The sequence below is a fragment of the Malania oleifera genome, chromosome 10 (genome assembly GCF_029873635.1).
Source record: "Malania oleifera isolate guangnan ecotype guangnan chromosome 10, ASM2987363v1, whole genome shotgun sequence".
Lineage (NCBI taxonomy): Eukaryota > Viridiplantae > Streptophyta > Magnoliopsida > Santalales > Ximeniaceae > Malania > Malania oleifera.
The window spans coordinates 35,237,546-35,243,954 of NC_080426.1; the positions used below are offsets into that span (position 1 = coordinate 35,237,546).

General features: G+C 35.1%; 1 protein-coding gene across 1 annotated transcript in view; it reads left to right on the forward strand.

Annotated features, from left to right (window-relative positions):
- LOC131165246 (transcription termination factor MTEF18, mitochondrial) overlaps positions 1-109 on the forward strand; it is a 59,390-nt gene extending 59,281 nt beyond the window's left edge. Inside the window, exon 3 of the mRNA XM_058122861.1 lies at positions 26-109. The gene's annotated coding sequence lies outside the window, so the exon portion shown is untranslated. The remainder of the gene's footprint in view (positions 1-25) is intronic.
- The last annotated feature ends 6,300 nt before the right edge of the window (positions 110-6,409 follow it).

Genomic DNA, 6,409 nt, shown 5'->3' on the forward strand with positions numbered 1-6,409 from the left:
ACCCCATTACTTTACCATTTTTCAGGTGAGCTAACTAGGAGAGCAGATCAGGCTCACGGATAGAAAGTAGTTTGATCACCCTGGTTATAGGGTGAGTTTTTGTCAGAGCTGAGTATTTTTGAGTAGATGATGCTGGAGGGGTATTTTTGCATGACTATGGTCTGTATATACAGAATTCTAGTATTGCATAATAAATATGTAAATGGTTGCATGATATATGTTTCCGCTGCTTAAGTATGGATATGGACATATATATATATATATATATATATATATATATATATATATATATAAATGGTATGAATTTTGAGGGCGTTACATAAGATGTTTATTTCCTTCCATTTGTTTAAATAAAACGTCTTTTGATTTTCTGTGTGAGGTTTATGAACTTGCAAAAAACCAATGTAATTCCTTTCCAAAGTCCACATACAAACCATCCAGCCCGTTTACTATGATTCACATTGATTTATGGGGGCCCTCGCGCTCTTTTAATCGCACTCATATGAAATGATTTATTACTTTTATTGATGATCATACTCGTATTTGCTGGGTTTACTTGTTGAAAGATAAAATTGAAGTTTGCTCTATTTTTGTCAGTTTCCATTCCATGATTCAAACACAATTCCAAACTCACATTCAAATTTTACGTATTGATAGTGGTACGAAATATTTCAATAATATCTTGGGACATTATCTTCAAGAAAATGGAATTGTTCATCAAAGTTGTTGTGTGGATACCCCTGAACAAAATGGGGCTGCTGAACGTAAAAATATGCATATTCTTGAAGTAGCTCTGGCCTTGATGTTCACTACAAATATGAAAAAATATTTTTGGGGTGATATCATTTTAACAGCTCTATTAATCGAATGTCAAGTCGGGTTCTTTCTTTTGCCACTCCTCTTCAAAAGTTCCACGAATGTTTTCCCAACTCTCAGCTCGATTCCAATCTCTCTCTAAAAATATTTAGATGTACTACATTTGTTCGTATTCATGCTCACAATCGGGATAAATTGGAACCTCGTACCATTAACTGTGTTTTTATTGATTACTCTTCTACTCAGAAAGGCTACAAATGTTATGATCCCGTCACAAAAAATAAAATAAAATTATTTGTTAACCTTGATGTCACGTTCTTTGAAACCACTCATATCCATTGCATCATTGCCTGACCTATCATGTACAAAAGATCACTTAAACTTAGGGGGAGATGCAGAAAAACAAAATAATAAGGAAATACTTGTTTACTTAAGAAGGACAAAAACAAAGAACAGAGAGAATCTCATACATGAGGCACCCAGAGAGTTGGAACTGACGATAGCTCTGAGCAACCATGAGTCCACGCCCAATCCCGATCGGGTAATAGATGGCCATGAGCTTCCTTATGATAAGATTGCAATCGATCACATCAATTTATCCGTTGCAGTCAGAAAACAAACTAGGTCATATGTAGTATCCGGAAAAAAAAAATAATAATAAAATTTAATTTAAAAAATATATATATGTATATATAATAATAATAAAATTAATTAATTAAATTAAATAGTAAAATGAATAGTATGATAAGGAAAATATATATATATATATATATATATATTGAAGCATGTATATATATATATATATATAAGTAAGTTATTATGATATGTATTTAACATAAAGGTTAAAGGTGTATATATATATAAAGTGGGAAGCTTCTTCAAGAAGCTAAATTGGATATTTGTGGAAGTGCTCTCTCTCTCTCTCTCTCTCTCTCTCTCTCTCTCTCTCTCTCTCTCTCTCCTACGACTCTCTCTCTTCGATTCCGGGCTAGTTTTACGCCTGATCGACAAACCGAAACCACCACGACGCTCCTGGCGAAGTTCTCTACAAGTCTGCCGGAACGGATCGTCAGGAAAACGAAGTTGGATTTCATCCCAAATCCAAGGTAAGGCTTTATATTCAATATTTAGATTTTTGACAGTTGAAGAAAGTAATATACACGTAAAAATACTGAACTTTAATACTGGAAATTTTCAGTTCCAGGGTATTGATTGGGAACGTTGGAAATCATCCCTAAGTTGAGGTAAGATTTTTTAAGTCGAATTTGACTTAGTGGTAGTTATAGAAAATATTGTACGTACGAAAATACTAAACTTTAATTCTGCGAGTTTTCATTTTCAGGGTATTGAGTTGAGAACCTTGTGGGTACGGGAAAGATTTTCTTAGGGGCTTTTCAGGAATCAGGTAAGGGGATAAACTAAGCTAGTTTTGTTTTGAGAAAATGTATGTATATATATATATAGCATCTGGTTTCAGGAAAAATAAATATATTTATATATATGATTTATATTTGGAAAATACTGTTTAAATGATTATATGTTGAATACGTAGAAAAATTTGTTTAGTGTGGCATGAGTATAAAAATGTTGTGAAATACTGTTTTTTTTTTTTGGAATGGGGACGATATGGATTTCTATGATGAAAAACCGGCGTACGGGTCGAGATATTTTTATATGTATATGCGATTTGCCGGCGTATGGGCCGTGCTATGTGGATGAGATTTGCCGGCGTATGGGCCGTGCTATGTGATTTGCCAGCGTACTGGCTGTGCTATGTGATTTGCCGGCGTATGGGCCGTGCTATGTGGTTTGCCAGCGTACGGGCTGTGCTATGTGATTGGCCGGCGTACGGGCCGTGCTATGTTAAAATGTGTAATACTGGCGTACGGGCCGATGATTTTCATGATACACGTATATATGTGAAATGATATGATTGATGTGAAAATAAATGATATGAGATATTTATGTATCACGGTTTTAGTATATGTATATGATATCAGAACCTGGTTGGCTTGGTCTAGGCTAGCACTTGCACGGTACCGTTGTTATGTGTCCATGGTCCTCGTGATCATGATATCTGTGTTAACGCCGCTGTACGAAGTGGTGTGAGATTGGATGGTCGATGTGGTTATTTTCAAGAAGTGTGCTGTTATCGCCCCTGGTGTACGGACCAGTCTGGGTAGACCCATCGGACCTACAGACTACTATTTGACTTGGCAGTGGTCGGCCAACCATTGTCAGGTCCCGCCTTCGGGCCACACAACCCAGTCATGTGGGGGTAATACATGACAACAGCCAGCTAACCTACCAGGATTGTTTTATGTTATTATTAGTGTATGAGATGAGACATGTATGTTTTCCCAGATTTAATAAATAGTATTGAATATGTTATGTATGGTATATGTAGAACACATAATACTTATGTTGCCACACACTGGTATTAGTTTATTTCCCTTACTGAGAGGTGTCTCACCCCTAAATCTTATACATTTTTCAGGAGCCCCTGATAGGAGAGCGGGAAAAGCCCCGCTGATCTAGATCAGTTGTTTGCCCTCTTTGGAAGGGTAAGTTTTTGGTAGGGACAGTTAGGTTTTGTGGGGATTGTCCCTAGATTTCATTTTTGAGATGTATATACTGTGAGATAGTAATTGTAGTGACTCTGGTATGTGTTATGCACTTTATGATGAGATGTATATGATTTTATACTTTCTGCTGCGTAGGCTTCTGCTGTATGTTTTGTTATATCCCTGGTGCCCACGGGCCCAGGTGGATTGTAACCTGCTGAGCTGGGATGTATGACGTGATAATAATTTATATATATATATATATATATAATATATATGTGTGAAAAAGGAGTAGGTCGTTACATCATATACTTTATATCCCTAGTCAAAATACATGTTTTATAAAACTCTATCTACAGGGTGTCGTGTTTTTTGCCTCTAACCTTGTCAGGATAAAAATTCCAAAGAAAATGGAACTTGGGATGTTATGAATTTGCCGAGAGGAAAGAAGCTAGTAGGCTGCAAATGGGTCTTCATAGTGAAATATAGAGCTGATGGGACAGTTGAACGGTATAAAGCCCGACTTGTTGCGAAAGGGTTTACACAAACCCATGACATTGACTACATGGAGACATTTGATCGAGTGGCAAAATTGAATACAGTTCGGATCCTCTGTCCTTGGTAACTAACTTAGATTGGCCACTACATCAACTCGACATTAAGAATGCATCTCTAAATGATGAGTTAAAAGAAGAAGTCTACTTGACAATACCACTAGGTTTCAGTAAAAAAGGTGAAGAAAACAGAGTATGTAAACTCAAGAAGTCCTTGTATGGACTTAAGCAAACTCCCAGAGCATGGTTCAACAGATTTGCGAAGGTAATAAAAAACCAAAGATACCAACAAGGGCAATCAGATCACACTATGTACTTCCAACAATCTGAAAATGGTAAGAAAATAATTCTAATTGTGTATGTTGATGATATAATCCTAACTGGAGATGATATAGTGGAGATGGAAAGATTGAAGAATGTCTTAACTGCTAAGTTTGAAGTTAAAGACTTGGGACAAATGCAGTACTTCTTGGGAATGGAAGTTGTTAAATCAAAAAAGGGTATCAGTGTCTCTTAGTGAAAGTATATCCTTGATCTCCTAACCGAAATTGGCATGCTTGGATGCAAATATAGTGAAACCCTGATTGAAGCAGTAAGAGGGTCGAAGACTGCGGAATACCAGTTGAAAAGGAGAGGTATCAAAGATTGGTTGGTAAACTAAACTACCCATCACATACTAGACCCAACATTGCATTTGCGATAAGTGTGGTAAGTCAACACATGCCTTCACCGAAAAAGACTCACCTAGATGTTGTGTACAAGATCCTCAGGTACCTCAAGGGCTCTCCGGGCAAAGGACTCTTCTTCCAGAAATGTGAAAACAAAGAAGTAGAAATTTTCACAGATGTGGATTGGGCAGGATCAGCGGAAGATAGAAGGTTTACCACTAAATATTGTACCTTTGTATGGGGAAATTTGGTAACTTGGAAGAGCAAAAAACTGAATGTAGTGGCTCGAATTAGTGTTGAAGCTGAATTCATGGCAATTGCACAAGGGATGTGTGAAGAATTGTGATTACACAAACTCTTGGAAGAATTACAGATCTCGGTAAAAATTCCCTATCAAACTTTGTTTTGACAACAAAGCACTATCAGTATCTTTGTCAATCTAATTTAACATGATAAGACTAAGCATGTAGAAGTTGACCGACATTTTATCAAATAGAAGGTTGAAGAAGGAACCATCTGTATGACTTATGTACCTACCAAGGAACAAATTGCAGACATTTTTACCAAAGGGTTAGCCCGACAGGGCTTTGATGATTTCATTTGCAAATTGGATATGATCAATATCTATGATCCAACTTGAGGGAGAGTGTAGAAATCCAAAATATCTTGATGTATTTTAGGGAAGTATATATGTAGAGGGTTGTATATTGTTGAGAGAGATTCTTTTAGGAGATTGTTTCCATATTTAGTTTTTTCCAATTGTATTATAAATACTGTATATTGGTTTGTACAAAATTATTCAAGAAATACAAAAATTTCATTCTATCTTTAGAATGCAAGTTGTGGTTGTTGGGTCTAAGAGCCTCTAAGAGAGAGTTTATATATTTGGTCTTGATGGGGAACAACAATGCACTTGAAACTTGGAAACCACCATTGCTTGGACTCAACCCGAGAAAATATTAGGTATACCAGATATATATATATATATATATATATTAGAGTCAACATGATTTCACCATGTGCACATGTTTTTATTGAATTAGGTATTTATAATTATTATTTTTGTATACATGCTAAATTTGTGTTGGTTCTCGTACACCCAATGCTCTTAATAATTTCTCTATTCTAATCCCACTAGATGTACTTCCTTCAAAATTGCAATCCTGGTGGGTGCAAGGGTGAAAATCTCTATCGGATAAACCAACTAGATAGAGATCAAATTTGTAGTTTTGCTACTGTAGATTTGTCTTTTGGAATCTTGGATTTGAATATATTTTAATACAATTTTATATTACATTTTATCCATATCCAATACAACTCCAAATCTTAGGTCTCTCCAAATATAGGATTTTGCACAGAGAAAGGAAAGGAAGAAATTCATTTTCCCTTATATTTCTTTTTGTATTAAATACTATAAAAAATTAAATTTTATTTTAACATTACTAAAAAATTAGGAGAAATTAAATATTAATAATGTATAAAATCAAAATTTTGTTCATAGCTTTAACATATTTTTTTTATTTTTGTTCTCACTAACCAAACATGAAAATATGAATTCCTCAATATTTTTATTTTCTTCCTAGTATTTTTATTTTCGAGTTCCAAATAGGGTTTAAATATTCCAACAATGCCAAACTAAAAAAATCATTACCTCCTATCGAACACTCCTATGCATGAAGGCCGCCAAATAAGTGGTCATGTAGCAGGTAAATGGTCAAAATTAAAAGTTACATTCAGTTGAGAACAGATAGAAATTGAATATAACTACCAGAGAAAAGAAAGAGAGAGAAAATCATGCTTCTCAATT